This window comes from Cetorhinus maximus, chromosome 22 (assembly GCF_964194155.1).
Source record: "Cetorhinus maximus chromosome 22, sCetMax3.hap1.1, whole genome shotgun sequence".
In the NCBI taxonomy this organism is placed as follows: Eukaryota; Metazoa; Chordata; class Chondrichthyes; order Lamniformes; family Cetorhinidae; genus Cetorhinus; species Cetorhinus maximus.
Window position 1 is genome coordinate 40,194,255 of NC_135900.1, and position 17,499 is coordinate 40,211,753.

Consider the following 17,499-nt stretch of genomic DNA (forward strand, 5'->3'; position numbering starts at 1 on the left):
CTGACTTGGAAATATATTACCATTCCTTCACTGTCGCTGGGTCAAAATCGTGGAATTCCCTTCCTCACAATACTGAGTGTACCTACACCACATGGACTGCAGCGGTTCGAGAAGGTGGCTCACCACCACCTTCTGAAGGGTAATTAGGGATGGGCAGTAAATGCTGACCTAGCCAGCGTTGCCCACATCTCATGAGCAAATAGATGAAGAAAAATTCTAGGCTTCCCCATGCTGCTCATTACCCGGCCACTAGGAGGCAAATTATGGATGTGTGCTTGTTCTGCCTCTGAACAGTAACTGATGTCTGCAACACAACACTTGTAAATCCTAGAGACAAATCAGCATTATAGTACACTGCATCCCAGCACACTGGGGCTTCACCTGCAAGGTGCCACATGTAAACAAGTTCTGTATTCCACTGTACAACACAGAAATAGGCTTATAGGCTGAAGGCCTCTGATTGTAATGTTTTCCCCAAGGTATGGTTGGGAACTCCCATGTTATAAAATTCTGAAAAGACATAGCCGAAAAAGGAAGATGGGCAGGGTTACAGGAGAAGGTGGGGAATGGCACTGCGCACATTGCTCATTTGGAGAGCCAGCGCAAACACAATTGGCCAAATGGCCTCCTTCTGTGCTATAACAATTCTGTGATTCTGTGAAAAGCAAAAAGGGACAGTGTAGTATTATTTAACGAAGGGGTCTAGCCTTAGAATGGAAAAGTATTAGAAGTAATACTGTATATACACATCTACATCTATATCTCTGGACTTGGATATGCATGGCATAATTTCAAAGTTTGCAGATGACACAAAACTTGGAAATATATAAACAATGAGGAGGATGGTAACAGATTTCAGGAGGTTCCATGGGTGAACAATAGCTGAAACAAGGGGTAATGAACATGATAAAGCTAAAGTTAATTAAGATTAGAGGGGAATTGTGAGAAATAATTGGAAACTACAAACAAAAAGTGGTAAGGAGAGCTAAGAGGGATCATGTAGAGTAATAGCATACATAAAGGGAAATAACAATGTTGTTTTATGACAAAAACAAACAATACGGAGAGATTATTGTGGCAGATAAGGAAATTGAAAAATTGCCTCAAATGTAGTTTGCCTGAGTATTTATAAGAAAGAGTAAATAATATCTTTAATAGCACGCAGATGAAGAACAGGATGTGTAACCAACATATATTTGCACTAAGCAAATTATTTTTCTTTTATAAAAAGGTTGCGGGCACTAAAAATTGGTTTCTAAACAGGATGGTATGTACCCTAGAATACCAGAAGAAGTTAGTGAGGGACCAGCAAAAGAACAAATGATCATTTTCCATCAGGATTGTGCCAAAGGGCTTCATGGTGGCAGAATGTTACAGCACTATTCAAAAGGGAGATCATGATCACTATCTACTGTTAAATTAGGAGAATTACTAGAGACTATAATCTGAGAGAAGATAAATTAATACTTAGAAGGGCACGGAATGGTTAGTGATAGACGATATAGGTTTCTGAAGGATAGGTCACGCTCGACTAACCTGACAGAATTATTTAAAAGAATAATGGAAAATATTGGTGAAGCGGTAGATGCAAGTTATATAGACTTTCGGAAAGCATTTGCCAAAGCATCATATAAGAAATTGGTTGTGAAATGAACATTTATGATGGTCAAAATAATAGAAAAAGAGAGTTGTGCTAAATATATTCATTGGTCAAGCCCACTGATTTAATGATGCAATTAAAATGTAACAAACTAACAGTGCATTGCTCCTGCATTTAGTTTGTTTGGGAGAACTGAAATATATTAGTAACTCAAAACATGGGTTTAATGTCAATGGATTTAGCAGTTTGAAGACACTCGGCATTGCAACATCATGACACCTGTCTTGTGACACCATGTTACAACCATTCACTTAATCAACGCCCCCAAACTAGAACTGCTGCAGATGATCTGATGTTCTGACAAAAAAAATCACAGACCTGAAACGTCAACTCCGTTCTTTCCTCCACAGATGTTGCCTGACCTGCTGTGTATTTCCAGCATTTTCTGTTCTAACTACTGCAGAAGATCATATTTACATAAAGTTTACAGTTCAGGTATCCTGCATTCTCCTGTCCAAAGCAATCTGAGTTTGTTACAATTGGTCTAGTTTTATACAAGACCTTCAGCATTGCAGAGAAACTATTTTGTTGCATTGCTTATGTCCTGTGGAATGTGCCCTAATGACAATGGCCTGAATTTTGCAATAAGAATAATGGTGAAGCCCTCTTCATTATAATGGGTAAATTGGACAGCAGCTCTGTGTTTATCTGCACATGGGCTGACACCAGTCAGGAAGCTGCTGTCAGAGAAACCCTGCTCCTCCACAAGATGTGCTATAACAGTCCTCGCTGATAGACTCAGCACTGAAATGTCTGCAATGGCATGAATGTGTGGTACATAACCACAAGCTCTGCACTAAACGTCTGAAAGGTTTTGGGCCGGTACATTCAAAACTAAGTGTGCGGGTAAGTGATAAGTTGCTGCAAAATAAACCTCTCTGGCTCTGAAATTTTGATTTTACGAGTGTGGAGTTTCAATCTCTCCAAAGAATTTTAGTATTAGAGCTTTTCAAAATATATTTTATTTTTCTGTGTCTCTTATCTCTCTTTTAACCCCATCTGTATTTATCCATCTTTATTTCACTTTTTGTACAATATTTGAATCTAATTTATAGTCCCTCCTTTGGACTTCCTGGTTTAGACTTAGTCTCAGCAAGGATTGTTCAATCTGATCGATGAGCCAAGCTGTTACTTGCCCTACAAGTGCCACAGATCCCATGTAGAGGGTACCATGCTAAACAGATACTGGATCAGGGACACTCTGCTCTAAAGCCTGTGAAAACTCTGTGGGCAGCTGTCAGAGAGATGAACAATGAGAGTCATTCCTTTGTCACTGACCATAAGGTTCGGCCTTTAAGATGAAGCTGGTAACTATGCACTGTTTGTTCAGTAAAGACAACACGTACACATTGACCTTAAGAAAGAGCACACTACCATTCTGCAACCTGAGTTGTCAGTTCTGGACTACTCAATATACATTTCCTGTAGTTTGATTTTTAAAATATGCTTAGAAAACACACACTCCCGGGAGAGGAGGAAGCCCTATTTAGCAGTCATGACAATTTCAGGTTTGAATACAGGTATTTGCAAACAAAGCACGTGAGCAACATTCATTATTCGACAAAATTTGTGATTTAATGATAGAACCAAAACAGAATTGTTTTTGATGGGTCAGACCCCGGCATTTGTAATAAAATATTTTGGTTTTCACTTTACTCAATACTTACTTGGGCAATTGGTTCAAGTTTTAATCATAATTATGCGGACAGATGCCTACTGTTCCTATATTAGCTCCTGTTAAAAGAATGAATGCAATCAAATTTATCAATTTGTTTCACAGAAATAAGTACAGCTAAAATAATTGATTCAAAAGAGGCTGTTTACAATATAAACCATAACTTATAGTACATAATACACAAGTTGTTAAGTTACCTTGACGGATACTCTTATACATTATTGGTAAAGTATCCAATTCATTACAACGCAACAACTTGCCTGAACATCCACTAAATAAACAAACCAAAAAAGAAACCCCAAGTGACAAACCCAAGGGGGTTTCTGACTGCGGAGATGCGCCACATTTATTTTTGATCAGCCAAATGTGAAAAATCCATTAGGATTTTTAGGAATATTTAGGAATCTCCAACCCAAACTGCTGAGAAATTGACACCCATCTGTGAGTTTTCTGCAGAGGCATGCAACACGCAGCCAAGTCCAGGCAGCTCAAGTGCTAGACTATATTGAAGTAAAGTTATACAGTCTACTAACACAGAGCACTGGTAAAGTTTCCAGCTGCTGTCTATCTAGGACCATCTTACCTGTTAGGACACTGGCTTGCAGGATTATCTGGAACTGAGTGAGAAAAGTCCCACGTTCAAATTCCGATACCAACCAGGGTGCTGGTCAAGCATGAACAGTGCCCTTTAGCACTCCTGATGTACCAAACTCAGATATCAGATTACCAAGTCTGCCATTAAGGGTTAATCGGATCCTGAACTTCTACTGGTATGCATGTTTCCACTGATTCCCCAAACACATTGCTAATCTAACCCCCGGAGGATAGTCACTAATAGGCCATTAACAACTGACAAGCACTGGCCCTAGCCAACAGATACCAGGAGCTGCACTGCAAGCACAAAATTTAATGTGAAATGTGAGAGGTCACAGAAGGTTTGGATGCAAAAGGATAATTAGAAGTTATTTTGTTTAAGTCAAACAAGACAACACACTGATGTGGGGTAAGTGTAAAGTGTTCATTATTTTGTATTATTGCTCAAAGCCAAGTTTTACTGATTGAACCATCTGATTATAACTGATTGTCCACCCACAGTGGTTGACAGGGCCCTCAACCGTGTCTGGCCCATCTCCCGCGCATCTGCCCTCACACCTTCCTCTCCCTCCCAGAACCATGATAGGGTCCTCCTTGTCCTCACTTATCACCTCAACAGCGTCCGCGTTCAAAGGATCATCCTCCGCCATTTCCACCAACTCCAGCATGATGCCACCACCAAACACATCTTCCCTTCACCCCCCCGGCGGCTTTCCGCAGGGATTGTTCCCTCCGGGACAGCCTGGTCCATTCCTTCATCACCCCCTACAGCTCAACCCCCTCCCACGGCACCTTCCCATGCAACCGCAGAAGGTGCAACACCTGCCCCTTTACTTCCCCCTTCCTCACCGTCCAAGGGCCCAAACAGTCCTTTCAAGTGAAGCAGCACTTCATTTGCACTTCCCTCAATTTAGTCTACTGCGTTCGCTGCTCCCAATGCGGTCTCCTCTACATTGGAGAGACCAAACGGAGACTGGGTGACCACTTTGCGGAACACCTTCGGTCTGTCCCAAGCATAACCCAGACCTCCCTGTTGCTTGCCATTTCAACACACCACCCTGCTCTCATGCCCACATGTCCTTCCTTGGCCTGCTGCAATGTTCCAGTGAAGCCTAACGCAAACTGGAGGAACAGCACTTCATCTTCCAACTAGGCACTTTACAGCCTTCCAACTTAATACTGAGTTCAACAATTTCAGATCATGAACTCTCTCCTCCATCCCCACCCCCTTTCTGACCCACCTTTTTCCAATAATTTATAATTTTTTTACAAATATATTTTTCTTTTCCCACCTATTTTTAAAATTTATTTCGATCTATTGTTTCATCTCCACCTTTTAGTCCATTTCGATCCCTTCCCCCCGCCCACCCCCACTAGGGCCATCTGCCACTAGCTTGTCCTGCTTGCTACCCTTGATGTCCCCATTAGCACATCCTTTAGATAGCATCACCACCGTCAACACTCCTTTGTCCTTTTGTCTATGACATCTTTGGCAGTCTCTTCTTGGCCTCCACCTATCACTGGCCACCAATCGAACTCTACTTGTTCCTCCTACCCCCCTCTACCAGCTTATATTTCATCTCATTTCTATATTTTTTAGTTCTGATGAAAGGTCATACAGACTCGAAACGTCAACTGTATCCCTCTCCGCAGATGCTGTCAGACCTGCTGAGTTTTTCCAGGTATTTTTGTTTTTGTTCTAGATTTCCAGCATCCACAGTATTTTGCTTTTATCTAATTATAACTGTTGCTCTGTTGTTTCAAGATGCTTCACAGAGGCATAATCAGAGAATAAATTGAACACAGAGCCAAAGGAGGTGGTATTAGAAGGGATGGCCAAAAGTTGTCACAGAGGTGGGTTTTAAGGAGAGCCTGAAGGGAGCAAGGAGAGGTAGAGATTCAGAGGGGTTTAAGGGAAGAAATTCTAGCACATACTAAAAGGCACAACTGTCAATGGTGGGGAAAAGATCAGGGGTGAGGTTGCACTGAAGGTCAGAGTTCAGAGGATTGCAGAGTTCAGGGGTGAGGTTACAGAAATAGGATGGGGCAAAGACAAGTATCTCAAATTGAAGGTTTTGACAGAAGGGTGGAGGATGGGAGGCCAGCCAGGAGAGTATTGGAATAATCGATTTTGAAGGTGACAAAGGCACAAGTTTTAGCTGTAAATCTGCTGATACAGTCGGTGTTAGAGGAAATGATTTTTATGATGGAGAGGATGTGGGCCTCAGTAGCTCAGCTCAGGGTCAAGAACAACGTCGAAACTGAACAGTCTGGTTCAGTCTGAAATAATGGCCTGGGAGATGGTGGAATCAGTGACGACCTATGGGATTTATGATTGGGGCTGGAGGCTATCACTTCAGCCTTCCCAAAGGAGAAAATTGCATTCATCAAAAATGTAATATTGATCAAGCAGTCTGACAACACAGCGACAGTGCTGGGGTCAACAAAGATTGCAGATGATGTCATCAAGGAGCAGCAGGTAGCTGAGAAGGGAAATGGAACAAGGATAGATCCTTATGGTCACTGGAGATATTTGTTCAGCAGTAGAAGAGAAGCCATTGTTGGAGATTCTCTGGTTACAATAGTTAAGAATGGAACCAAACAAGGACAACCCCTTAAAAGTGGAATAACAGAGAAAAAAACACAGGAGAATGATGGTCTGGTTGATCATATCAAAGGCTGCAGGAGTCCAGGAAGGAAAGGTTGCACTTTCTTTTCCTCCAACCACTTCCTTTTTTTCCAGTACATATAAATCATTTGGTGTACACTAAAGGGTGAAACCATTTTGTATGATCCAATTAACAGCAACAGATGCAATGCAACTCTGATATGGGTGACTACTCAGGTGCCTTCAATCTTTCACGGTAATTCCGTTTTACTATACAGCTTGCAACTTTGTCTTGACCGACTCATTCCATATAACATGGTCCTACTGTATGTTATTAGACAACTAGATTTTACATTCTAGCCAATTGGTTATTCACATCCAATACTATTGGCAAGATTTTCAAATAGTTACACCTAAGCCGTTACTTGATATAAATCATCTGGTATAACAAAAATGCATAGAAAGGTACAATCCATTCAAATAAAATCTTTTTAGAAACCTGCGAGCATGAGCATTTTTTGAACAAACCTTTCAAAATCTGAATTTGCACGTTGCACAGATATTTCAGTATCAAGACCCTTCATCCCCCCCCCCCCCCATCCCATAGCAACATTCCCAACACTTAACAGCAGAAGTCAAATAATTCCCAAGTCATAGTCTACTACTTAACACTAAATTACATTCCCCACCACCGCCCTCTTCCTCAAACAACAGAATCTAGGCTACATTTTGTCTACACGATCACTAATGACTAGACTAATTCATTATAAAAAACATCTAACAGTGCAACAGCTTTCTTTACCTGAGGCTGAAGGCAGACCGTCACACCTGGAAACACGCAAAACCAACGAGCCTTTTCCCTTTAAACAGCGCACGCGTGGACACCCGTCGCCGTTCACAACAAATAAAGATGTCTCTCCACGCTGTGCGGCCTGCTGTTTCCCAGCCTTCTTTCCGAAAAACATTCAAACTTCTCTCTTCCCCCACCGCCCCCAGCTGCTCTCCGCAAGCACACAGCCCGCTGCAGGCGCGCGCTCTCCGGGCAAGGTTCGGAATGGAATGCAGGCAGCGGATACACCGCTCGCGCTGCTGTTACAATTCCACCCAATAAATACAATGTAACACAAGGAGTGCAATGACTGCTCACTTCCGGGTCACCCTCAACCCCGGAGACAAAATAGCAACAGCCTGCCTGCAAGGTGATATTGGTCCTCCGGCCGTAACCATCGTCAGCAGAGCCGACTGTTTATTTGCGCGCATTGGCTGATTTCAATGTTACCAGCAGGTAGCGGTAGCAATGAGCAGACCAAGTGCTGTGCTTCGGCTGAGATATTAAACCTATAAACATGAACCGAGCTATGGCCTCTCGGATCCTGAGCCCAGTCACTGACTGCTCACCAAAATTACTCAGTACCTGGTCTGTTTCTACTTATTTTATTCTTTCCAACCGATATCCTAATTTAAACCACAAATGTAAACAGGTGAACACTAATAGTAAGATAAAAAGCAAAATACTGCGGATGCTGGAAATCAGAAACAACAGAAAACGCTGGAAAAACTCAGCAGCTTTGAAAAAGTCATACAGACTCGAAACGTTAACTTTTGTTTTTCTGTCTCATAAGATGCTGTCAGACCCGCTGGCTTTTTCCAGCATTTTCTGTTTTTGTCTAGCAATAGTGACTCTACACATATTTACAATGAAGGGGAGTTTTTCACGAATCTTACAAATCTAAGTTATTTTAATTCACATTCCACATATATTGAAATGAGAATAAGTCAGTTAACAGATACATGTATTTTACAGGCTCAAAGAGGTAAGAGAAAGCTTTAAAAAGTATTTTACTTTAATTATACCGAAAATAGTTTTAAAGATTCACTAAAGAGTGTGAAGTATCAGCGACCAAACTGCAAAGCATGAATCTCCAGTTCCATGGTTGTCAGAGGGTATCCAATGCCAGTTGTTACAAGGCTCCTATTGTGAACCAAAGGAAAGCTGAGCGTGACTCACATCCCTAGGGATGGTCTCAATGGATTCGCGTCAGCCCAAAGGAGAAAGACCACCAGCTGGCTGTTTGTAAAAGAGCACAAAAACTGCAGACTGTCTGTTGCTAAGAGGACATTATCTGAATATGAGCCACTCCCAGGTACTAGACTGAATTCCAGTTCTGTAAACATCAGTGGAAAAATTCAAGCCAAGCATTGGAAAGCCTTTCTTAGACTCTAAGCTAATGGCTCTCTGCTCATCCACTGTGCTTTCCGAATTTCAAACCTATTAACTCCCCATCCTCAAAGGCTCACCCCTCTCCCTCTTCAACTACCATTTCATTTCTAACTTCCTTTTTCTCTCTAGGTTTCTCGAATGTGCTACAAGCACCCTGGAATATCTTATGACATTAAAGGTGCTATAAAAATGCAAGTTGTTTTGTTGTAACATCCCAGTTCAAATTCCTTCAGTCCTGATAACATTGCTGAGGCTGCCCTGGCAAAAGTCACCAAATTGTGCGGCTGAGACCATGATGCATCAGCTTTCTGCATCTTTTTCAACATGATTGACCACTTTTCCACTCTTACCTATCCCAACATAGCCAGCACATCTCCAGCAATGGTTTCTCTTTCTGTATGATTGCTTCTGTAGTGCTTCACGTTCTATCCCTGGTTCTCCCTTTATCTACATGGGTGTCTCAGTGACATCATTTGCAGCACAGGGTAGCTTCCACAAGTATTATGATAAGATCAGATATTGCTTCCGTTGTCGTACAGTCACCTCCATGTTCAGAACTCCTGACTGATATTAAGTTATTGATGAATGAAAATTTACTCCATTGGAACATGAAGACTGAAACAAACTGCTTCCTTGCCCTACTATCCCTGTCTCTGACCACTTTCTGAAATTGATTCAGGCCATGCAAAACCTTTGTCTCCTGTGTGCCAGAGATTTTCAAATCTAAATCCTATCTCTAACCAGGAATATCTAATTCCAACTCCATAACAGTTCCCACCTCTTTGCCTATCTCATCCCACTGTTACTGAAACCTTTACCCCTGCTTTTGTCATATAACTCGATCTAACTAATAACCTCCTTGCAAGCTTCTCGTCATGCTCTCTCCATGAGCTCCAAGTCAATCAAAACACAGCCAGCCACTTGTTATCCTACATAATGACATTATTACCCCCAATTGCACTGATACAAGCTCACTCATTGTGGGAAACAGACAAAATCAGCATTCTATGCTGCAATGTTTGACCTTATCTGAGTTTAATTTGATCAATATTGTATTAACATAGTGTCCTGATCAATGTAACTTTCAATGTGAATTTCACTTGCAATGTAGCAGCATAACAGTACATTAAGTATGTTATGGAGCCAATAGAATGCACAAGATAAAATAATTTTAATGAATGTTGCTGGCAAAATGGGAAAGCTAATTGAAGTATGAGCTTCAGTCTCATGCTCAAACAACAATAATGTGTATTCACATAGTGCCTTTAGTATGATAAAACATCTCGAGGGCACATCACAGGAGCATTATAAAGAAAATCTGATACCAAGCCACACAAAGAGATATGAGGGTAGATGACCAAAAGTTTGGTCAAAGAGGTCAATTTTAAGAAGCTTGTTAGAAGAGGAAAGAGAAGAGACAGAGCGGATCAGGGATCAGAGCTTAAGGCCTTAGCAACTGAAGTAACAGCCACCAATGGTGGAACGATTAAAATTGAGGATATGCAATTGAAGCTAGAATTAGAGGAGAGCAGATATCTTGGAGGTTTGTTGGGCTGGCGGAGATTACAGAGATAGAGAGGGGTTTTAATCTTTAATGCTTTAATCTTTAATACTTTAATCCGTTCGAGATTTCTTGTTCCAGCAACAAATATAATGAACGTTCGTTACAATTCTTAGGCTGGGATTTTCTGGCCCCGTTGTGGTGGGACACACCGTGGCAGATTTGGCGGCCCAGCCAAAAGTCCATTGACGAGTCTGGTGGCAGATGGGGCTAGAAAATCCCGCCCTTAGTAATTAAATTGAGGCTTGGGCCTCATTTAAGTCTTGCCACTGAGCTGCGAATATCAAATGAACAGTCTAAGGCAACTCAACAGTTTTGGGCCTCAGAAATGTCAGTCAGCTGGGACACTGGTAGCAGCTATAGCTTGATGTTGGGAGGAACACAAGACATAAGGCAAGGATGAATAGAATGAGCCAGCGATGTTAAAATTAATCCTCTGCAGTGACTCTATACTTCACTATTCGTTAAATGCAAATAAATACGAAATGATTTCTGGTGCTGAAATGGTGCTATTGGTAGGCTTGTGACTGTATTATTGTCCATCTTAAAAATACATATAAAATTAACTTTTGTGGATGCAGTGCCACAATTCTAAGGACTTATGTCACCACTCCCAAAATACAATACTTAGCTCCAGACAAATTATGAAGGATTTTTAACATGTTCTACTCCATTGCTCCAAATACAAATGGGCTTTACTGATTATTCTATTTTTTCGTTCTCAGAACGTGGGTGTCATTGGCATTTCCAATGTTTATTATGCAATCCTAGTTACTCTGATGTAGCTAAGTGCCTTGCCAGACCACGTTCATCACATTCAAGTAGAACTGGAGTCACATATAGTCTAGACTGGGTAAGGATGGCAGGTTTTCTTCTCAAAAAGAACATTTTGTGAACCAGTTGGGGTTATGCAACAATCTGAGAGCTATTTGGTCACTTTTACTGATTAGTGTTCTTTTTTATATTTCCAGATTTTTCTCTTAACTGAATTCAATTTCTCAAGCAGCCACAGTGGGATTTGAATTGCCTTCTCTGGATTACTAGTCCAATGTAACCATCTGCGGCACAGTATGGATTTACCCTAGCAGGACAAATATGGCAGTCCTCTCAAAGCCCCCAACTTTATTACAACTCATCCAAACAGAGGTGGCTTCATTGGCTTGGACACGATGGCAGGATGGAAAATAGTCACATACCCAAGGACTTTCTGTATGGTGAGGTAGCCGGAGCAAAATGACCAGTGGGACGCCCAAAGTTCCGCTTTAAGGACGCTTGCAAGCGTGACATGAAGGCCCTGGACATCGATTATCGCACCTAGGAGTCACTAGCTGGCGACAGAGGAAAATGGCGACACCTCCTGTGGGCTGGCGTGTACCACCATGATGACCAGCAGCTGCTAGGCAACAGACTCCAACACCGAAAACAACAACCCACAATGACAGTTCGTAGCTTCATGTGCGGCACTTGTGACAGAACCTCTCTCAAGCATTGGTCTCTTCAGCCATCAGCAAGGTGCGCCATATGACGACATCACATCTGAAATGGATTTGTTGATGGCTGTGTGTCCATCATCCTTCATAGATGGAGAGATACCGGAATTGAGCAAAATCAGCTGGAATACTATTACAGTCCATACACATTTAATGGATTCTGTCATATTCCTCTTAATATGATCAATTTGCCCCTCTCTCCACTTTTCTCTCCTGATTTTATGGCTCACATTTGTGTTTTACGTAGTACATTTTGACAAACAGCAGGTGGCACTCCTCAGCCTGGAGTTGCACCAGCATTCCACAAAAATCAGGTCTCCTCTTTGGGGATTTGGATTTGACTGTAGTTAATTCCTGAAAACATTTTTTTTTAAGTAAAGGTTTTTTTCTAGGGTTTACTCCTGAGACAGGCTAAAAATTGTTAAACTCGGAAACAACTCAGGCCTCAACAGAAAGTGAGTGAACTTAATTAAAGATTTCTTTAGAATTTCTTTAATTATTTTGTGTATTCCTTTAATCCTTGGTTACCAATTTAACAACATATTTCTGCACTATTGCAATAAAACAAGTACTCAGTTGTGTAATTTTCTTAGGGTACCATAGTATACAGCTTATGTTACCAGGCAATTCAAAAACTTGGACTGATAATCTAGATGAGTTAAATCCCACCATGGCATTTTGAGAATTTGAATTCATTCCAAAAGATAATCTGGAAATGAAAATGTCGGTATTAATGAAACTGACCACAAAGGTGTCAGATTGTCAGAAATTGTTCTTTAGGGAGGCTTACCTGATCTGGCCTACACAGATTCCAGTCCCACACCAATGTGGTTGAAATGTAATTGTACTAGCCCACTGTGTCGAACCACTACAATGGACTGTTGCAGTTCAAGGAGAAAGCCCACTATCATCATCTTCTTAGGGTAACTAGGCTTGGGCAATAAATTCCAGCCTTGCCAGCAAGATCCATATCCTGAGAAGGAATTTAAAAAATCAATTATCAAAGTTACAGGTTCCCAAACTGTCCAGCAATGCCTTGATTTTAAAATTCTCATTTTTATTTCCAAATCCCTCCTTGGTCTTATCCCTCTATCTCTGTAACCCCCTCCAACCTCTGAAACCCTCCAATTCTGACATCTTGCACATTCAAGATTTTCATTGCACTGCCACTGAAAAGAAAACTTGCATTTATATAGTGCCTTTCACAACCTCAGGATACCTCAAAGTGCTTAGAGCCAAGGAAGTACTTTTTGAAGTATAATTGCGATTATAGTGTAGGGGCAGCAGCAGCAAATTTGGCAAACTCCCAAAAACAGCAATTTGTCAATGACCAGTTAATTTGATTTTTTTTTTGCAATATTGACTGAGGGATGAATATAGACCAGGACACTGGGAATAACTCCGCTGCTCTTCTTTGAAATAGCGTCATGGGATCTTTAACCCCCACCCGAGAGACAGGGCCTTGGTTTAAAGTCTCATCCAAAAGACAGCACTTCTGACAAATCAAAATTTCCTCAGTACTGCATTGGAGTGCCATTGGCGACCTGCTTTCAGCCGCCTACCTCCTCAATCCTGAAATTATCTCCCAAACCTCGACAGCCTACCTCTCTCTCCTCCTTTAACTCACTCCTTGAGACCTACCTCTTTGACCAAGCTTTTGGTCATCTGTCCTAATATCTTATGTGACCCAGTGTCAAAATTAGTTTGAAAACACTCCTTTAAAGCACCTTGGGATATAAATGCAATTGTTCTTGTATAATGATGTGCTAATGATATGCTAAGGTTTACCAAGCTCATCACTGAATTGCACCATCAATCATGAAGTTTAAATAAAACTGAAGTCCTAGCTCCAACAGCACAATAATGCTTTCTTTCTTTCCCCCACTTATTTAACTGGTCGATTGTGGTAGTTATTGACGTAACTAACCCATTTTTCATATTGTGAATTGGAAAGAACAGTAACAAGTTTGCCATTGCCTCCTGCAGTACTCTACCACTTGGCATCAAGCATATTTGAAGGATTTACAAGCTGATAATCAGCCTGTTTGGCCATGTTATGAACGCACCTTCAAGCCCTGAAGTGGGACTTGAACCTGGAGCTTCTGGCACAAAGGTAGGTATGCTACCAATGTGCCACAAGACCACCTGGATATACATATATGGGTAAAAAAAATTTCATTAATGCAGAAACAGCACACAAAATTTTTTTTAAATGCATAAGTGCCTTTGGAGGAACAAAAGTCATATTTTGGGCCAAAAATTTCCATCCTGGGAAACATTGTTTCTTTTCCTCCCCAAATTTCTCCCTTTTTTTCTTGAAGGTGCTGACTCCTGCCGGGATTGAGTTCCAAAGCATTGGCCCTTCAGTACCACACCAAGCAACATTTGGACTGAACCCTGGTTGATTTTTCCATTTCTATAGGCATGTTATAGCACTCCCAGCTTCCCCAGCTGCACTTAACTAACTTAGGAAACCAGCGATTGTGCCTTTATCCGCCATACCATTAAGGCAGTGGAGATTGTTCCCTTGTGAAAACTTACTATATAGGAAATAGGAACAGGAGTAGGCCATTTAGCTCCTCAAGCCCACTCCGCCACCTAACCAGACCATAGCTGATCCTCTATCTCAAAGCCATTTTCTGATATATATGTCCTAGTCCTCCTCTCCAATGCAGTCTAAACCTAATTTAGTAACAGCCAGTGATGCAGGGATAGAAGCAATATGCTCACAATGATTCTGATCGTTGTACCTGGAGGGACAGAGAGAGGGACAGACACCGGCACAACTTGAGTTTTAAAAAAAGTCAAATGAAAATAAGCAATGCTTTCATTATTTTTAATTTAAAAACTCATTTTCTAAAAAGACTTTATCAGGTTATCTTTAGCAAAAGGCAAAGTTATGTTTGCTCAGAACTTACATCCATTCACCTCCTGTGTCAAGATCAGTATCAAAATCATAAATAAACAAAGCACACAGTGCATGACAGTATACAAAATGTGAAGCCGAATAATAGGTATGTTGCTTTAAATGAATTATCAAGTAAAATATGTTTTTTTAAACAACTTTAAGAAGATGTTACACTGTTGAACTGTACTCAGTAAGCTGCGAGTCCTATAGTTGGAAGTCCCTGATAAGAAGATATTTTAGCCAACATCTGTTATAATCCCGAGTAGTAAATAATTTAGCTTTCCATATGCTCTCATACTATAACTGAATTTTCTAAGCCTAGTCCTTAAATAGAAAGGAAATTATTTTGAAATACCTACCACAGAAACCATCAACACTCTAATCTCCATTGAAATTTGTATTTTTAGCTTCTGTAGAAAAGTCTGTAAGAAGTTAAAGGAACAAATCAAAGTATTTTTGAAGACCAAAATCACCAGTAGGTACAAACCGCTTAAGAAAATGGTGAACCATTAAAGAAAATTGTATGTTTATAGGGGATACTGAATTATATGACAATCATTTTAATCCATGAGCATAATCAACGTTGTTAACCCATTGGTGACCAAATGAGAGTCAATTTCATGTAGAATTTCAAATATCATATAATTTAATTCATTAGGCAGAAGGTCAGGCATGTATTGTCATTTTTTATAATCATTTTTTAATGAGTATCATATCCTCAGTGTCAGAGACAGAAGTAAAGCAGACTTAACTTAATCTGTGCCTTATGCTACTTACTGATGAAAATATATATTTTTAATGAGCACAATGTGGTAACTAAAAGGTTTTTCTGAAGTTGATTTTACAGGAGCTTACTTCTTTGTGCCCCTATTAGATAAAATATTATCTTTGGGAACATGCAGCATCAATAGACACTGTTTAACAACAAGACCAATTGGATTTATAAAGCACCTTCTGTGTAAACAAAAACTCCTCAGGTGCCTTGCAAAAGCTATAAACAAAGAAAATGGATAGTAAGCCAAAAAAGATGATGACAGGAGTGATTAAAAGCTTGGTCAAAGAATTGGGTTTTAAACGATAGTGGGGGGGGTTTAAGGAGAGAATTCTAGAGCTTAGGGCCAATGGTGAAAGTAATATCTGGAGCTACTTGTTTGATCAACTTTTTTACTGGTAGCTATTATTGACTTGCACTTTCAATTTGTAATTTTTAAAAATGTTATCATGATGGATTTCATTCATGTTCGCAAGATTCCAAACCGGTTCAATTGTGATTTTAAAAAAAATAAATATGAATCTTTCACCAAGCTGGTGCGCACACAACACATTTACATTTGGAAATGTGACAGATAAAATGTGAGACACAGCATAGATACATGACAATGTGATCAGAGGGCCATGGTTCCATACTGCAGCTTAACAAACAAAATTAAATGACTAAATTAGCCAAATAGCAAGAAGCAGCCTGAACAAGATCTTTGGATTCAATTTTGTTATAGGAACATAAATATATTTTTCCTCACTAAGTATAATTTCTGCCCCTCTTCTGTTTTCAGACGAATCCTGTAACTCCATGTTTATTGCACTAGAGTGTGAAGACCAACAAAAGGCTGATGAACTGACTGTTAGTACAAGGTGCCTCAGGCTTTTTCTGGTTAGCGACCATTTGTGGTTCCCCACCTGTCCATACTTATTTTTCAAACATATTATTCTGGAAACAACATGAGCATCCTCGTTTTGGGAAGAAGTTTCACCCCACTTTTGGATGATCTGGCTTTAATCAGCTGAACCAGAGTGAGATTGTTAAAGTGTAGTTCTTGTTAATGCACAATGATGGCAGCTGCTATCAATATTATTATTTATCAAAAACATTTGTAGTTCAGATATCACTTTCATAATTTTAGCTCCCACACTAGTGTAGCATTAAGAATGGATTATGTTATTAGATACACAATTAAAGCAGGAGGCTTTACCTAAATAACCTTCAAAATATGTTAATTAATTCCAGTTAAGTTTTCTACCCTGTACACTATCAGATGAAATTGCTGATTTTCTCACTGAGGGAGCAGAATTATCACTTGTACTTTCGAGCCAATTTCTCCAATTACAGCAGCACTGAACTTAATAAAAACAGAGTTCAAAAAAATTATACTCAATGAAAACTGAACCTCACCATCAACCCCCTCCCCTCAATTTTTAGTGAATTTCACCAATTTGATTGAAATTGCAAAACTCCATTTGGCTGCCTTTGTGGTTGAAAATACAGCATTAAGTACATCATGTTAGGGGAGGGTATAATTGTGTTTTTGTCGATATTTCTTGAAGAAATTTCTTCTAGTACCTGGCTTCCCTCAGGGCACAGCATTAAACAAGAAGTAGTTTTGTGAAACTGTCATTTACCAAGATCTGAAAGGTGGTGGTGGGTGTTGGGGTTGGGTGGGGTGTTGGTAGAGTCAACTGTAGCAATAACTGAAATTTAATTTTCAATACAAGATACTGTATTTGAAAATTAATGTTCTAAGTTCATGCTTAGATTCTACTTAAATGAATTGCAAAGTCACAGTTCCCAAACATTTCTTTACCTGACCTGAATTCAACATGTGGGATTACACCCTTCTCAAAATACATATGGCAGATGTTTCCAGTTACTTTTTGCAAAGCATGGTTGAGAAAGAAAAGCATCTCCAGAATTCACTACAAAAAATCCAAGCTGAAGTAAAAAATTATGATTGTTCAATAATAATGACACTATCCTGTCATGAAAAATTCAATTTTTGTGTTTTCA

The 17,499-nt window shown here is 40.1% G+C and overlaps 1 protein-coding gene across 1 annotated transcript in view; it reads right to left on the reverse strand.

Annotated features, from left to right (window-relative positions):
* borcs5 (BLOC-1 related complex subunit 5) overlaps positions 1-7,693 on the reverse strand; it is a 95,251-nt gene extending 87,558 nt beyond the window's left edge. The window contains exon 1 of the mRNA XM_078568144.1: positions 7,340-7,693. The gene's annotated coding sequence lies outside the window, so the exon portion shown is untranslated. The remainder of the gene's footprint in view (positions 1-7,339) is intronic.
* Positions 7,694-17,499: the final 9,806 nt, after the last annotated feature.